The 18,217-nt window shown below is 38.9% G+C and overlaps 1 long non-coding RNA gene across 1 annotated transcript; it reads left to right on the forward strand.

Annotated features, from left to right (window-relative positions):
* Positions 1-14,793: 14,793 nt before the first annotated feature.
* Positions 14,794-18,118, forward strand: LOC148125024 (uncharacterized). Its single transcript, XR_015744654.1, has 2 exons — positions 14,794-15,087; positions 17,827-18,118. It is a non-coding gene; the product is annotated as an uncharacterized LOC148125024 (long non-coding RNA).
* The last annotated feature ends 99 nt before the right edge of the window (positions 18,119-18,217 follow it).

Consider the following 18,217-nt stretch of genomic DNA (forward strand, 5'->3'; position numbering starts at 1 on the left):
CTCTCTTCCAATCTTGAGCAGCATCACTGGGGAGGAAAAATATGATGAACCTTCTTCCATTTTCCCAGTCATCCCTTGATGATCGCTGGTTTCTTACTGTCATTAGCACTGGGAAACTGGTGGTGCATCCCAGTTAAGCCACTATTCATCAGGATAGCAGAAATGAAATTACCTGATTGCTTTCTATTGATTGTGAAAAGAATTTCAGTTCAATATAAGAAGAACAAATACTTTTCAGGAACAAAAATGTCAGAAATAATTTCTACTGTGATATTTACCTATCTCTGAATGTTGCAATAGTTTCGGTGTGTCTTCTTCTACAAGTAGTAGAAGAAAGGGGGTCCTTGAACATTATTCTCCTACACTATAGAACAATACAGGTAGTCCTTGACCTACAACAGTTCATTTAGTGACTGTTCAAAGTTACAATGGCACTGAGAAAGTGACTTATGACCATTTTTCACAGTTACGACCTTTCCAGCATTCCCATGGTCAAGTGATCAAAATTCGGATGCTTGGCAACTGGCTCATACTTATGACCGTTGCTGTGTCCGAGGTCACGTGATTCCCTTTTGCCACCTTCTGATAAGCAGCATCAATGGGGAAACCGGATTCACTGAAGAACCAGGTTACTGACTTAGGAACTGCTGTGATTCACTTAACAACTGAGACAAGAAAGGTCATAAAGTGGGGCAAAATTCATTTCACAAGTGTCTCACTGAACAACAGAAATCTGTGGCTGAATTGTGATCATAAGTTGGGGATTACCTGTAATATCATGGGAAATTTCCAATTTTACCCCCCCCCCCTCCGAGTTTGATATGGGTGTGGAGGGTAAGAAGGTAATCAAAATATTCTGTATCATTTCTCATTTTGCAGACCTTCTGGTGGTCTTTAATGAGCACCAAAATGATCCACGTTTCTTTAATTGGAAATTACAAAAAGAAGGGTGTGTGTGTGAAGAAGCATGCTGTTGTATATGGACATTTTTCTAAACCTTCTGCTTTCTTTATGCTGTTCTTCTACTCCTCTTCTGTGGCTGTGAAGATTTTCAAACTGCAATAGATGAAATAAAACTGTCTTGTAATGTGATGACAGTGAGGTATGAAATAATTGTAAAATATAAACTAGCTATAGATACATAACAATGGCAAAGCCTACTGAATTGTAGAAGCGGTTTTAAGAACAAGTTTTATTGATTTTTGAAGACAAACAAAACATAAAACATAAAAGTATAAAACCTCCTTTCTAAGAATTACTTATAAATTTTAACAAGGCAAATAAAGCATTAGTTTTTAAAACATAGTTCCACATTATCACATTTCCATTTACACATATATATCTTTTCCAAATTTCTCATTATTTCTCCCTTCACTTTTGTTCAATTATATTTCTTTCTGTCAAAGTTTTAGTAATTCTCAATCAGTCATAAGCACACAAAATACATAACATAAAACAAGACATAAGAAAAATAAAACCTCCTTAATTGTCATTTATACATGTCTTTTCCAAATTTCTCTCCCTTTAGTTTCATTCCTCCAAGGTTTTATTAATTCGCAATCAAACATAACTAATCAAAACACAAAACATAAAACTTCTTTTGAAAAGTGGTTTAGCCCCGGGTTACATCTTTTTTAACAGACCTAAATCAAATTCATGCTCACCTTATATACCATTCATATCTTATTAACCATTTTATATTTTCTATATAACTTCTCCCATCTTTTCACTCTCTTAATTATGTTTTATTTATTTCATCTTATTTCAAAATCATTATGCTTATATCTTTTGTCCATTCTTTTCCAATCATCTATTTATCTCTTCTCTTTAGCAAAAAATTTCCCCTGTAATCACTTTTAAAGTGTGCGCCTTCCCCTAAAGTAAAACTTAAAATAATACATAATTAACATCCTGATTCTGCATAGTACATTCTACATATTAAATCTTAAAATAAAAGAATAATAAACTTATAGTATAGTTAAATATATAATTCCATTCTAATTCTAACTAGTACATTATTATAGAATAAGAAAATAAAATACTAAGTTTATAATAACATTAAGACAATAACGAATTAAACTATAACTAAACATTAATCATTTTACACATTCTCCTTAATATTTTATTAAATATTCTGGGCATGTTTTTACTCAGAGGTAGGTCCTATTGAATTCAACAGGAACTACTGCTGGCTATGTGCCAAGGAAGCTCTGTGTGTGTGTGTGTGTGTGTGTGTGTGTGTGTGTGTGTGTGTGTGTGTTTTAAAATAAGCTTGGCAGAGAAACAATTTTGCAAAGCTAATTCTTTCTGAATTGTTGGCTCAGTGTCACCAGGGCCAAATATAGACACTAATGACCTTCACTTTGATTCTCCCACCTACATTTCCAACAATATTTAATATTCTTATATTTATAATTGTCAAATATTTGTGTCTTTTATCTTGTAAGCTGCTCAGAATGACCTTGAGCCACCAGGTGGACATGAAATAAATAAAAATAAATAAATAAAATTGTCAAAAGAAGACGGTCAAAGTATTGGCCTGCTGAGATTTGGGGAAATTGCCGATCTGGAAGGTTACAATCTACCACATCCAAATATGACTGGAGAAAATTGGTCTAGCTGCTATCCCAGAATAAACATTTCCATTTCCAACAAGCTGCATTTTATAATTTTATAGAAGGAGGAATGATCCTTCTGCATTTAATTAATTGAATTTGTGCAGGATTAAATTAGTTTTTATCTGGTTCTTCTTTTCCATTGTTTTGCCTTAATTCTGCCTAATTAAAAAAAAAAATCAATATTAGACTCCCAAATCTTGAGTATTTCTCAACTAATCATCCCTGAACCAGGTAGCGCATTCCAGACTTTGACAACCCTATTACAGAAGTCATATTTTTACAGTCAAGTTTGCATTGAGTTTAAAGCAGTTGTTAGCACACGTATTATTTGATTAAAACAAAAAAAGTCATTTATAGCAAAACTTTAGTACATATAATTTTGTATAAAATACCAAGGTCTGACCACAAGCTATGCAGTTCTACATTATCCAAACTGAGAATGTTGAGCCTAGTAGCATAGGGAATTCTATCGTGTATAGAACAGTGCAAGACTTTTTTCATGAAGTACTTCTGAACCCGGTCAATTTACTGATGTCAGATATATGGTGGGGATTCCAAACAATACTCTAAGATTGGTCTAGCACAAGTTTCATAAGTTCTAATTAACAAAACGATATTTCCAGGGAAAAAAACTGCGCAAAATTAAGTTTACAACTCTTAATGCTTTTACAGTGAACTAGCTTATATTTGACATTCTGATTACATTTACCAATATGTAAGACAGAGCATATAGTGATCAAAATTTGAAGTTGCCAAATAGATGGCCGTTCAGACACATAGTTGAGATCACTTTGCAAAACAAAAGAATTATCTGTAGTACTAAATAATTTTATGTTATCAACAAAAAGAATGCAATTGCTTTTAAGTTGATTACATAAATCGTTGATATAGAGCAAGGAAAGCGTAGGACCTAAGATGCTGCCTTGTGGAACACCCCTGTTAACTAATGCAGGATCCTCTTCTGGATCCCACCAGCCAGAATCCCTTGGCAGAAGGATCCAAAGTAGCCCCCTTCAACCAGCACGAATGGGGCAAGCCAATCCCTTTGGGGAACGGTGGCTCTGCAGATACCTTCGATCCATGCCATGAAGGGCTTTAAAGATAATAAATAAAACATTTTTAATTGCACCCAGAAACAGATCAGTGCACCTCTTGTAACAAGGTGTAACATATCCTATTCAAGGAGCCTCCCAAAGTGTCCAAGCCAAAACATTCTGGACCTACTGTAGCAAAGGTAGCATTCAGCAGGTTCTGACCAGTTCTGGAGAACCAGTAGCGGAAATTTCGAGTAGTTCGGAGAACCAAACTGGCCCCACCCCCATCTATTCTCTGCCTCCCATTGAGTCCCAGCTAATCGGCTGGGTCTTCTTGGGTTCCCCTGCGCAGGAGAACGGAGCTTGAAAGCAGGTTATTGGAGGGAATGGAGATTTTGCAGTATCCTTCCTCTGCCACGCCCACCAGGCCATGCCCCCCGAACTGGTAATAAAATGTTTGAATCCCACCACTGTATTGTAGGTTCCAAATACTCTTCAAGGGAGGCCCCTGTAGAAGACACTGCAATAATCCAAGTGGGAGATTGACAATTATGGCAGCAGGATGTTTACTGGTTCCAATGGTGAGAAGGGTGCCCATGAACCCACCATACAAATCAAAGTGTATACTTCTATTTTTAAAAAAGTTGAAATCTGAAGATCTATCTGAAGAATACTACTTTGTGAAAAAGTAATTATGAATACTTAACCCTTAAGAAAAGCTTTGGTAATTCAGGAAAGTTTAGGATTATTATTTCTAAATAAAGAGCTGGGCCATTAGGTAAGACTATAAGATGACATCAAAGGCCAGGGGGAAAAGCCATCATCTTGTGTAGAGGACAGCAGTAAAATAGAAATAAGGGCTTTAGCTTCTTCATTCTGTTAAAAGGTTTCCTTTGCAGAAGTGAATAGAATATATATGTTTTCCTATTATTTCTTAATCCCTGGCATGAGAAAGCTAAATGTCAGTGTGTGTGTTTGTTATTAAAGGTTCTTGGCATGGATGAGACTTATTGTGCTAAATGTTTGTACTTGTCTTTCAACGATTAGGCACATCTCCAGAAAGGCAATGAAATGCCATCACAAGTCATGTGAAAGTTTTGTAAACGTAAATGTGGACAGTGCCAGGTAAGGTTACATGGACATTCATGAGACAAAGTTCTCCTCCTCTGATGTTGTTTTTTGATCCACTGCAGTAAACGTGGATTGTCTACACTTTTTAAACGAGGCAGCAGCATGAGCGGTAAACAGTCACAATGTTCAGAAATAAATGATATTGAGAGAGGAAAATGAAGAAGAGCCAAAACCAATGGGTTCATTTCAAAAGAAATAGATTTTAAAGAAATAGATCTTAACACAGTGTGTTTTTGCATACCTTCCGTGTATTACTCTTTGACTCAGGAACAAAAGGTTATATTAAGAATGTACATGCATAACCCATCAAATCCATCAGTCTTTTCTCAGTATAGTTGCCAACTGCAAGAGAAACTCTTTGGACTCCCAGCAGAGAGTCCCTCTGCCTTCAAGGCTAACAAATGATTATTTCCATGTCTTCTATGAATTGGTCTAACCCTTTTTCTGAAAAAAGAAAAATGGTTTAGGGAGCTACGTATGTCTAGCATATCGAAGAGAAGGGGAGCATGATAATTGTCTTCCGGTACTTGTGGGGCTACCTTAGGGAAGAGGGCATAGACTGATTAAAGAGAGATCAAACTAAAGGTAAGTAGAAATTTTCTGACAGTGAGAATGATTAATCAAAAGAATGAAAATTCACTGGAGATTTCACTGGGATGTTATAAGGCTTCGAAACAACCATCCTAAATTCTTCACCTTGTTTATAGTTAAAAAAATCCAGTTAGGTAAGAGGATTTCTCAGGTTTTCAATAAATTAGAATGGTCACCTCTGATGAAATCATCCCTTTTCAGAAGGCTACCATGCAATTTGCAACTCATAAAATGAACATAGAAAGGTCCCTAAAACAAAGGACAAAAAAATTAAAGCAACATTAGAACAAACTCTCTTAATATAATTGTTTGAACTAGGCATACAAAGTAAAGTACTTCAGAAAATAAATGTATTAGATGTACATGCATAAAAACTTTAATGCAGGCTTCCTGTTAATACAAAATTTATAATGATTGAATGATATGCTCATTTATCTATTTCATTTATACCTCAACTTTCATCTCAAATTAATATTTAATGCAATAAGTTGACAAATGCTATCAGGTTAGATTATGGAATAGTCTACAGAATAAAAATCTTTGCAAATCTTTAGCCAAATATCAAACATCCATTGTAAAATAACCAACACTACTGCAACAGCTGTTCATAAGTGTGGCAAGAATGGACTTTCCTTTGTCTTCTATATGAAGAGGAAGAAAGAATGATATATTAGAAAAGAAGGAAGAAATCACTAAGAGAGAGAGAGAGAGAATATGTATGCCTCATGAAATTTTACCTTTTGCTCCCAGTCACTAGTTTATCTAGTCTTGTCCCTTATTTGTACAATGCTTCTTCTAATTGAGCTTCAAAATATCATTATGAACAGAAAGGCAGAAGAACTAAAGTTGAAGTGCAAATACTATAATACTAATATTACTATAATACTACATAATATCATATAACATTATATAATACTAATATTACTGGACACCTGCATAACTGGATAGAAGCATTCCTCTCAAAGAGACAACAAATGGTCAAAATTGGGAGCGTCCTATCAAATTCTGTACCTGTCAACAGTGGTGTCCCCCAAGGCAGTGTTCTAGGACCAATTCTTTTCATAGTCTACATAAATGACCTCTGTGATCATATCAAGAGCAACTGCATTCTCTTCGTTGATGATGTAAAGCTATTCAACACCACAGACAATACTGCTACCCTCCAAAAAGACCTTGACTATGTATCAGAATGGTCAAACAAATGGCAACTTCAAATCTCAACAAATAAATGCTCTGTCCTACATACTGGCAAGCTTCTCGATGGAACCGCCTGGAAGGGTGAGCCAGGCCTATAGCTGTGACCCCTGCCTGGTGTTTCCGGGTCGGTCTAGTCGTTCACTCTGTCGGTCCCACCTGGATTCCCTGGGCTGGTTGAGCTTGTTCAGCTGCTACTTCCAGGTGAAGCACCCGTCTGCCTCAGTTCCCTGTTTGAAGGTAAGTATTGCTGATTTAATGTTTGATTTTTGTTTAATGTGTGTGTGGGGTGTTCTGCTTGTGCAGATATTGGCTCTTTTTCTAAGTTTGAGGTTTCCCCCACCCCTCTGATTTCTTGGTTAGAGTCTGTGAGGGAAAGGGTGGCCAGCCTGGACCTTAGCTGGTCAATGTGCCATTTCCAACACCTACCATCGGTGGTCTCTAGCCGGTAGGAGCGAGGGCCAGTGATTTGGGTGATTTTTGCAGGAAGCAATAGTGGGTTCCCGGTAAAGTTTTTTGCGAAAACAGTGTCTCCTACATTAAAGGTGCGGTATTTGCTGCTAGATCCCGGGGGTTTCTCTGGGGTGTAAGCAGGGTGCAGGCGATCTAGAGGTGACCATAGTCTTCTGCCCATGAGCAGTTCTGCTGGGCTTTTGTTGGTAGTGGTGTTGGGTGTGATGTGTTGTATTAGAAGCAGTTTGGTGATTTTTTCGTGGATGTTTCCATGTTCAATTTTTTGAGGAGTTTTTTTTTTTGCAAATTGAACCATGCGTTCAGCTCTCCCATTTGCCGCCAGGTGAGCAGGCGATGTCAATGCGTGTCAGATGCCATGGTCTGCCAAGTATTGCTCGAATGCCAATGTGGTAAACTGGGGGCCATTGTCAGATACTATCACATCTGGCAGACTGTGCGTGGTGAAGAGTTTGTTTAATTTCTTGGTGACAGCATCTGTGGTGGTTGTTTTCATTTTGCTCACTTCGAGCCAGTTCGAATAAGCATCAACAGTGATCAAAAAGGTATGCCCTTTGGTTGGCCCAGCAAAGTCAATATGGATGCGCGACCAAGGGCCTCTAGGTGTCTCCCATTCTAACGGTGGAGCCTTTGGGGAGGCTGAGTGAGTCTCTTGGCATCTGCTGCAAGCGGCGACCCAGGTTTCAATTTGTTTGTCCATGCCCAGCCACCAAGCATAGCTTCTGGCTAGGGCTTTCATGAGAACAATGCCTGGGTGCCCATTGTGCAGCATATTTAAAACTGTTTTCTGTAATGTTTCCGGTATTATTACCTGGTCTCCCCAAAGGATACAGCCCCTCTGGGAAAAAAGTTCAGTTTGTCAGTTTTTAAACGGTTTGAAGAGTTCGTTTTTTCCACTTTCTGGCCAACCCCTCTCCACCCAGCTGAGAACTCGCACCAAGTGTTTGTCCCTTCTTGTTTCGCGGGCAATGTCTTGCACGGTCAATGGTGGTGTAGCTACTGTTTCTATTTGTAAAATTGATAATGTGGGTGCTGGGTCGTCTTGCACATCTGGTAGGGGGGAGTGGCTTAAGGCATCGGCGTGCGAAATAGTTTTGCCAGGTCAATGTATTAATTGGTAATTATCAGCGGCAAGAAATTCAGACCATCTTGTCATTCTAGGTGACAGGATGTGTGGAGTAGGTTTGTTACCAGCCAAATGCCAAGTAGGGGTTTGTGGTCCGTAATAATTGAAAAAGTCCTACCTGTTTCATGTCTTTTCTCTGACTATGCGGCTCTTTAGTCAAAGGCTTTTTCTCTGGTTGGACAGGGTTCTGGAAGAAGATGGGGCCTCGTCCATTGGGGGGTAGGTTGCTCCCACACTGAGGGGGGGGGAAGGTGATCCGGTGTGGGGGGGGGGGTTTTTTGTTTTGTGGGGGGTTTTTTGTCTCTCACCGTCCCCATATCCAGGATGCCTTTTTATCCAGGAGTCTATGCAAGGGTTCTGCAACAGTTGCTTTCTGGGGTAGGAAAATATTATAGAAATTAATGAGTCCAAGGAAGGCTTGGAGGTCCATCTTATTTTTCGGCCTGGGGGCTTCTTTGATGGCTTTTAATTTTTTGTCAGTAGGGTGAATTCCTTGTTTATCAAGGAGGTATCCGAGGAATTCAACCCATTCAGTACATAATTGGCACTTCTCTTTTTTTTACTTTGAGGCCGGAGTCTTTAAATTTTTGTAGGACTGCTCTCAGTCATTTTTCCAATTGTTTTTTTATTGGGGGCTGCTACTAAAACGTTGTTGAAATAGGGTACGACTCCTTTAATTCCATGCAGCAGTCGTTCCATTAGGCTTTGGAAAATGCCAGGTGCGACACTGACTCCAAATTGGAGTTGGTTGCATTTAAATGCCCCTCGATGTGTCACGATTGTTTGAGCTTCGGTGGTTTCAGCATTGACCGGCAGTTGTTGATAGGCTTGTGCCAGGTCAAGCTTTGCAAAGATTTTGCCACCCCCCAGTGAGTGTAGGAGATGCTGGAATACTGGCACAGGGTAGGCACTCTGCTGCAGAGCATGGTTGAGGGTGCCCTTGTAGTCACCACAAATTCTCAGGGAGCCATCTGGTTTGATGGGGGTGACAATTGGTGTTTCCCAGGGGGCATGGTCGATAGGTTCTAATACGCCTTGCACTATGAGCTTATTTAATTGCTCATCTATTTTAGGTTTGAGTGCAAATGGCACTCAGTGTGGCTTGATGCGGATGGGAGCGACGTTAGGGCTAAGATTAAAGGAGATTGGGGACCCCTTGTACTTGCCTAAGGTGTCATCGAAGACCTCTTGGAAGTCTCGTACGAGCGTCGCCTCCCAATCTTCGTCATCTGTATGGTTGATGCCTGCCATCTCAATTCCCAGCAGTGTGAGCCATTGCAACCCGAGTAGGCTGGGGCGGTCCTTATCAACGATTGTGAGTGGTAGGATGTTGGTTCAGTTTTTGAATGAAATCTTGAAGTGTCCTATTCCAGCTACTGGAATGTGGTTCCCTTGATAATCTCTCAAAATTAGTTTCTGGTCGCTTAGTTCTTGGAGGGTATTAAGCACTTTATGGTCTGCCAGGAGACCATAGAGAGATAAGAGCTAGAATCCACTTCCATGGTGCATGGCTGGTTTTCGATGCTGACCTCAATGAGAATCTTCCATGCATCTATTGATGAAGCGTGGCCGATGATGACTGTTTGGTGCGTTTCTTCTCTTTGCGGTGCATCATTGAACTTTTTAATTCGGCTGTCTTGGCTCCATTGGTTGTCAGTCTGGCGGTCCCGGTTTTTGGTGGGGGTGCCATCAAGTCTTCTTGGGCTGTTTCCCCGACGCCAGGGGCTGAAATTTCTTTTATTGCGGCATACTTTGGAGATATGCCCTTGCTGCTCGCAAAAACGGCAAACAGCATCCAGGAACTTGCATTCAGAACACGGGTGATTCCCTCCACAGCCTTGATACCCTGACTTACAACCTCACCGGTCTCGACGCTCACGTTCAGATTGAAGTCTGTGGATTTCTTCCTCTTCACTGTCAGAGAGGGATTTGATGTTGTCATGGTGGTTGGAGGCTGCGAGTTTTTCTGGTGTGGTGGTCGCCTCGCTGGTTGATTGGCGATTGGTTCCATTTGAACGCCCCATTCGCGCTGCTGATTTGCGGGTAGCTTCGGCTGCGGTGGCTTCGTTGATGGCGTCGGTGAAGGAGATGTCACCCTTGGCCATCAACCTGCTTTGGAGTGCTGGGTCTTTTAGGCCGAGGACGACCTGGTCATTCATGGCCTCATCCAAGTTGGTGAATCCGCATAATCCCCCTAGGTCCCTCAGGTCAGTTACGAACTCACCAATGCTCTCACCCTCACACTGATCTCACTGATAAAAATCGTGCCTTCGGATAAGAGTTGGTACAGCTGGAGCGTAGTGGTTCCGGAGGATGGGAGCTAGGTTGTCCAAATCCATTGTCTTGATATCTGCGGGCTTCGCTAGTGCCTTGGCCATTTTGAAAACGGCGGGCCCGCAGTGCGTTAAAAAGACCGCTCGCTTTTTGCTGCTGGTAGCATCTTTTAAGTTGTTGGATTCCAAGAACATTTGGAAACAATCAATTTAGGACTCCAAGTCCTCGCTGGCTGGGTTGAATGGTGAGGGCAGCGTGGCGCTGCTGGCCATTTCGCTGGTCGTCTCTGCACTGTTTGCCATGTGCTGTTCAGCCCTGTTGTCTCAGAATCCCATCCTCGTCGCCAGTGTTAAGTATGCTTGGAGGGTCCCATAAGAACGAGGCTTGAGTAGTGAACAAACAGCTCTTTATTAAACAGAAAGAATTCTGAGAGAAAAGGCAGCTCTTTTTATAGAGCCAGCCACGGCTAGGCAGCCAATGACAGTTCTTTGAGTTTGCCGCGCTTGGTTGTAGCCAATCACGGCAAACCCCATACAAGCCAATCAGGGTTGTTTAAGACATCCAATCATGGTCTGGCTTTTCTGGACCAATAGGAATGCAGGTCTACAAGCTGGCTAATATGGAACACAAACAATTATATTAAGAGAGTTTGTTCTAATGTTGCTTTAATTTTTTTTGTCCTTTGTTTTAGGGACCTTTCCGTGTTCATTTTATGAGTTGCAAATTGCATGGTAGCCTTCTGAAAAGGGATGATTTCATCAGAGGTGACCATTCTAATTTATTGAAAACCTGAGAAATCCTCTTACCTAACTGGGTTTTTTTAACTATAAACAAGGTGAAGAATTTAGGATGGTTGTTTCGAAGCCTTATAACATCCCAGTGAAATCTCCAGTGAATTTTCATTCTTTTGATTAATCATTCTCACTGTCAGAAAATTTCTACTTACTTTTAGTTTGATCTCTCTTTAATCAGTCTATGCCCTCTTCCCTAAGGTAGCCCCACAAGTACCGGAAGACAATTATCATGCTCCCCTTCTCTTCGATATGCTAGACATACGTAGCTCCCTAAACCATTTTTCTTTTTTCAGAAAAAGGGTTAGACCAATTCATAGAAGACATGGAAATAATCATTTGTTAGCCTTGAAGGCAGAGGGACTCTCTGCTGGGAGTCCAAAGAGTTTCTCTTGCAGTTGGCAACTATACTGAGAAAAGACTGATGGATTTGATGGGTTATGCATGTACATTCTTAATATAACCTTTTGCTCCTGAGTCAAAGAGTAATACACGGAAGGTATGCAAAAACACACTGTGTTAAGATCTATTTCTTTAAAATCTATTTCTTTTGAAATGAACCCATTGGTTTTGGCTCTTCTTGATTTTCCTCTCTCAATATCATTTATTTCTGAACATTGTGACTGTTTACCGCTCATGCTGCTCCCTCGTTTTAAAAGTGTAGACAATCCACGTTTACTGCAGTGCATCAAAAAACAACATCAGAGGAGGAGAACTTTGTCTCATGAATGTCCATGTAACCTTACCTGGCACTGTCCACATTTACGTTTACAAAACTTTCACATGACTTGTGATGGCATTTCATTGCCTTTCTGGAGATGTGCCTAATCGTTGAAAGACAAGTACAAACATTTAGCACAATAAGTCTCATCCATGCCAAGAACCTTTAATAACAAACACACACACTGACATTTAGCTTTCTCATGCCAGGGATTAAGAAATAATAGGAAAACGTATATATTCTATTCACTTCTACAAAGGAAACTTTTTAACAGAATGAAGAAGCTAAAGCCCTTATTTCTACTTTACTGCTGTCCTCTACACAAGATGATGGCTTTTCCCCCTGGCCTTTGATGTCATCTTATAGTCTTATCTAATGACCTAGCTCTTCATTTAGAAATAATAATCCTAAACTTTCCTGAATTACCAAAGCTTTTCTTAAGGTTTAAGTATTCATAATTACTTTTTCACAGAGTAGTATTCTTCAGACAGATGGCTGTTGAGTTGGAAAAGACCTCCCCCGCAATCTTTTCTTGTGCACTTAATGTTCCCCTCCTTTGCATCTTTTAACAATGTTATTACTACTGTTATCTTCCCCACTGTTTATTTTAATATGTACTAGTTTTAATGTTTATAAGCTTCCCAGAATTGCTTCCGGACAAGATGGGCAGCTCATAAATAATAAAAAAATAATAATAAAATAAAATAACTAAAATAAAATAAAATAAAACAAGATTCAATGATGAACACTCAAGAATCTAAGGTATATTGTCAAATACGTTCATGGTAGCCAGACATCTTCCTCACCTTTGAAATTAACCACCTTGATAAGAATGGAGTTGATACAATTCAAGGCAATCTAATTTACGACTAGTAAAATTTGACACACACACACACACACACACAGTTCCAAATCATAAGTCACATTTGGAGTTTCTAATCACTTTTTAAGATGAAAGGAAGGCAAACACTAGGAAGAGATAGAATGTGTGTTTTTAAAAATCATTTTGTTGCTAAATGTTGCAGGTGGTAGCTTTAACTGACCACATGAGTTACTCTTGCTGACTGATCTGGTCAGATAGAACATCCTTCAGGAAGTAAGCTGTTCCATCGGAGTGCTAAAATGGGACTTCACAGATGGCTGTAAAATCTAGAACTGCAGAAAAATAAAGACAGCCATTTTTGAATTGTGTAGTTGAGAACTAAGAACCAGGGCACAAGTGAGCCATTTTAGTAGCTCTATTTGAGGAGCTTTTTCCACTACAGAACAGAACTGGAAGTGGGCGGATGAGGCTCTGGAAAACCAACTCCTCTGATTTGTCTGAAAGGACAAATCTTCCACTGTCTCCTTTGCAGTCTGAGAAAGTAGGGAGAGTCCCTTCTGAGCCTCTTACACCACCTATTATGCAGCTGTGGGGTCATGTTGTCTCTTGTGTTATTGTTCCCTCAGTTTGCCCAGTCTTTTTCAAGGTCGTTCCCACATACCATTACCGTTTCTGATTCAAAGGACAATGTCAAGTTCATGTGCTCTGTCTGGAAACAAATCTACCATTAATATCAGCTTGTCTCATTTAGACTTTTCAAGACCAAAGTTAATGCTATCTAATAAAAACTAGAAATGTCATCATCACTTCCTGTGATGATCCTTCCTTGGATCCTTCCTTGGATCTTATCCTTTGTGTCATCAGAGATACCGTAAGATTTTAGTTTTAGGAGTAGTTTGTCATGTACCACTGAATCAAAGGCTTTACAGAAGTCTGTGTAGATTGCTTCTATTGCTTTGCCCTGATCGAGTTGTGTAGTCCATATGTTTTTGGCAGTGTAAGAGTTGCAGATTACATGATAGTTTTTCCTGAAACCAAATTGTTTATTAGCGAGTAGGTTGTTTGTTTCTAAGTGGAGGATGATGGATTGGTTAATAATTGATTCCGTGACTTTACAGGTGACACAGAGAGTTTGGTCTGTAATTTTCAACTAGGCTGGGGTCTTCCTTTTTGAAGATAGGGATGACCATGGCTTGTGACCATAGTTTTGGCAAGGAGCTGGTCCTGAAAGATTTTTCAAAGATTATGCTTAGAGGTTCAGCTATGGCAGTGGATAGCTTTTTAAAGAAGTAGGAGCATATTTTGTCCGGTCCAATAGATAGAGATGGTTTTAGATTGTGTAGTGCTTTTTCAACATTGTCTTCTGTAAAATCGATATTAAATAATAAAATCATTGTAGTTGTCTGTGGTTCAACTTGGAAATACTGCGCATGATCCATTGCTGTTTACAAATACTGAGCCAAAGAATGTGTTAAAGAGGTTGGCTTTAATAGTGTCGTCGTTGCAGTCTTTACCATTATGTGCTATCAGGGGTGGGATGGACCCTGAGTCTTGTAGTTTGTTGTTTACAAAATTGTAGAAAGCGCGGGTGGAATTGGTGCATAGAACATTTTCTTCTTGTTTAATGTGATAATTGGTGCAATCGGTTTTTATCTGGTGGCATAAATTTTTGTATCGGCTTTTGAAGTTGGCAACGTGACCAGATTTGTTTTTCTGCTAAAGGGATTTCTTTTTGAATTGAAGCTTCCTTATTGTTATGGGTAATTTGTTTTTTTCTGGTTTGGGGAGTTGTTATTGGTACATATAGTTTGAGGACTCTTTTGACTTCAAGTAAAAATATGTTGTATCCCAAACATTCTCAATTGAAGTATCTTCTTTTTTATTTTCTCTAAAGAAAAAAGCCAATTCTTTCTCAATCCATTGTGTAAAATCTTTTTCCTTTAAAATAGTATTATTTAGCATCCATCTTGATCTTTTTTTTGTCCTTTCCATTTTTCATTGGATTATGGTCTGCCCAAGTACTTGTTTCGATATTGAGGAGAGGGGAGGAACTGGCGTCGCGACGGTACAGTCTGCAATCGAGCTCCAAGTTTGCAGCCGATATCTTTGCCCCTGGCCGGTCCAAACGGACCTAAACCGTCCCATAGAGATGGTGATAGTGAAGGGCACATCCTATGGATCCCAGGGACACCACAAAGTCCCTGGTTGATTCAGGGGAAGTCCCTTTTGCTGGCGGCAGAGAGGCAGCCCCAAAACTGCTGAAGTTGGGACAGCTCCAGAAAGGAAGAGACTGAAAGAAAGTGTGTCAGCTGGGTGAGAATTTTTTTTTTTTTTACTAATATTTTGACACTTGAAAGGACACTCTAAGTATAAGAAGAAATCTGTAAGATTTTTGACAAAATTGAATAAGCGGCGATTTTTAAAGGGAGACGTCAAAGTGAGGCTTGGCTTTTTATTTCTTTACTTTTTTTACTGGACTTTATTGCGACTTAGCAGTTAACTGGACTGAATTTTCCTCTCTATATATTCTTTTTTTCTCTTCTCCTTCTTGATTTTTCAATTTTTTTAGATTAGAGGCTCCCTTTAGTTACTTTTCTTTATATATGTGTGTGTGTTTTCTGAGGTATAGTATATATATTAAAAGTATATATATATACTTTCTCTTTTTTTTTTAACCTCAATTACGTTTTTCTGGGAAAGGAGGGGGGAAATGAGAACAAAGAAACTTTGTAACACTGCCAACTAGAGGCTTGAAAATATTTTACTTGAAGTGGAGAGAACTGTGAAAGACTCCTTCTCAAGGACATTGCAACTTGATAAGATAGAGGGAAGAGCGCGGGAGAATATTCCTTTATTTCTATTCAGTTTTATTCATTCATATATTTCATCTTACTATATTTCATATTGTTACTATTTCATATGTTCTTATCCAATATTACTCCTCAATAAGCAAATATAAACTGACAAAACACATAACATAAAAAATATAAAACTTCTTTTTAGAAAGCGGCTTAACCCCGGGTTATAACTTTTGGTACAGACTTAAATTAAATTCATGCTCAGCTTATATACTATTTCATATCTTGTTAAAAATTCTACATTTAACAAATATCTTCTCCCCTCTTTTCACTCTCTTAATTCTACTTTGTTTATTTAATCTCAATTTAAATCATTTCACTTGTATTTTTTGTCTGTTCTTTTTCAATCATCCATTTACCTTTCTCTTAAACACAAACTTTTTCCTGTAATGACTGGTTGAAGTATGACACCTTTCTATTTTCCCCCCAAATTCAATGCTTAAAATTAAACATTATTTCAATTCTGATTCTGCTTAGTACATTCTAGATGACATTTTAGAATAAAAAAACAAACATAATATTCTTATAGATATTGGAAATAGTATTCCCTAACAAATTAGTTAAATACACATCAATTACAGTCCCTACAATATTTTATTGACACATATTTCAAATACAAATATAAAATGCAGTCTTGTGTACCTTTGCAGAATCTCTATTAGAATTTTATTTTACCCTTTGTCTCTGAAAAAAAGTTGCGTATAAACAAAACAAACAACATCTTGTTTAAAATCTTTATAACTTCCCTTCGCTTTGTCCCTTCCTTCCTTGTCAAATCTAGCCTTTTTACCCCCCTCTCTCAATCTCCCACTTTTTAATCTCCCCTCTCTGTTGCATTCCTCTTTTCCATTGCTTTCTATCATTATATCGATTTTTCACCTTTCTTTTCCCTTTCTTAATTGTTTTTTTAAAGCTTAAATTCTTGATTTTCTTCTCCTTTTTACCCTTTTTTAAAATCATATGTCCATTAAAGATGGCTTTTTCTTCATCATCCCAGCCTCTTTCTTGTTGCATTTCCTGGTAGGCAGAAATCGCCATTTCTAAAAAGCAAAAGATAGATCCAAAAGAGCCATCTTCCTCTTTTCTTAATTTTCGGAACTGCATTTTCAATTCTTCAAAAGACACCATTGTAAACAGAAAAGGATTTTTTTTTTTAAGCAGTCCAAATGTTTTCTTAGTCTTTCAAAAGATAGTTAGAGTCCCAAAGTCATGAGGCAATCAAAATCAGTACATTGAGTGCATTCTGTTTCGCTTTCTTACTTGCTCTTCCTGGGGGAGAATTCAATTACATGATTCCAAGACATTTTTTGGAAGTTTTATTGCAATTTAATCTCTAATCTTATAAAACTCCAAGCAGTCTCCTTCAACAAACGTTAGTATAAATCATTTGCCTCTCTTCCTTCCCCCTTAAAGCAAAAAGATTTGAGTTTTAAAGTATCAATATTTGAGAATGTAATTTCCCCTTGGCTTCAATTTTGAAAGTTAATACCTTCTGCTGCCAATACGGGTGTTTCGGATTTCCATCTGCTGCCTCCGTGGGAAGGAAAGTGAGGAGAAAAAAAATTTTTTCCCTTTACTCTTCCACCGCAGCTTAACGATCCTTTGGGAAACAATATATCACTTGAAAAGCCAAAGTTCCAGGGTATTCAGATGTTAATTGTTGTCCCGGTTCAGCCAAAAGCTTTCTCTGTTTTCTCTTCCTTCAACACCCCTCCTGCGCAATCTTTTCCCGGATGCCAGCCTCTTCATGGCGGCCATAAGACCGTCGCTGCATCGTCTTGAGAGAAGGAGGTTTAAACTGGGGGGGGGGTCTGCGACACCTCCAAACCCCTTCCCAGATCCTCCCTAACTTCGGCTGCCTCTACAAGGCAGCCTTATCCTCCAAATCCATCTGGATCGGAGGCACCAAGACGGCGAGCAGCATGGGAGAATATTATTATAGGTGTTCCTATCAACAATCTAACACTTGAAGCTTGGCTTTGAAGTTTGTGGAGAAGGGAGTCCTAATAAGAGCCTTGGATAATTAAATAAAGTGCAGTGTGTTTTCTTCTATTTTCTTTTAGTTGTGTTACCCCTCCTTACCAGCTCTACTGTAAACTTTTATTTTTGCAATATTTTTATTTTCGCTTTTTATTTTAAAGGGAAAGCCTCAGAATTTCTCCTTTTTCTTTTTTTTCTTTCATTGGGAAACAAGGAGAAACTTTCTGACAGTGAGAACAACCAACCAATGGAACAGAAGTTGCTCTCGGAAGTTGTGGGAGCCCCTTCACCTGAGACTTTCAAGAAGAGATTGGACTGACATTTGTCAGAAATGGTGTAGGGTCTCCTGCTTGGGCGGGAGGTTGGAATAGATGACCTGCAAAGTCCCTTCCAACTCTGATTATCTGTTATCTGTTAATTCCAGAAGTGATCTCGTGTATATCTTGAGCTCCATGGAGGAAATGTGGGAAATTAATATAAGAGAATAAAATAGATTCTTGAATGAAGCTCTTTGCACCAATTTTTCTTAGATTATATTGATGATCTTCTGTTTATGATTCTTTTCTTTGACCAAAACAATATCATTTTATTTAGTTCCTAATAAC

This window comes from Pseudonaja textilis, chromosome 9 (assembly GCF_049901715.1).
Source record: "Pseudonaja textilis isolate UNSWEBS1 chromosome 9, rPseTex1.2, whole genome shotgun sequence".
NCBI lineage: Eukaryota > Metazoa > Chordata > Lepidosauria > Squamata > Elapidae > Pseudonaja > Pseudonaja textilis.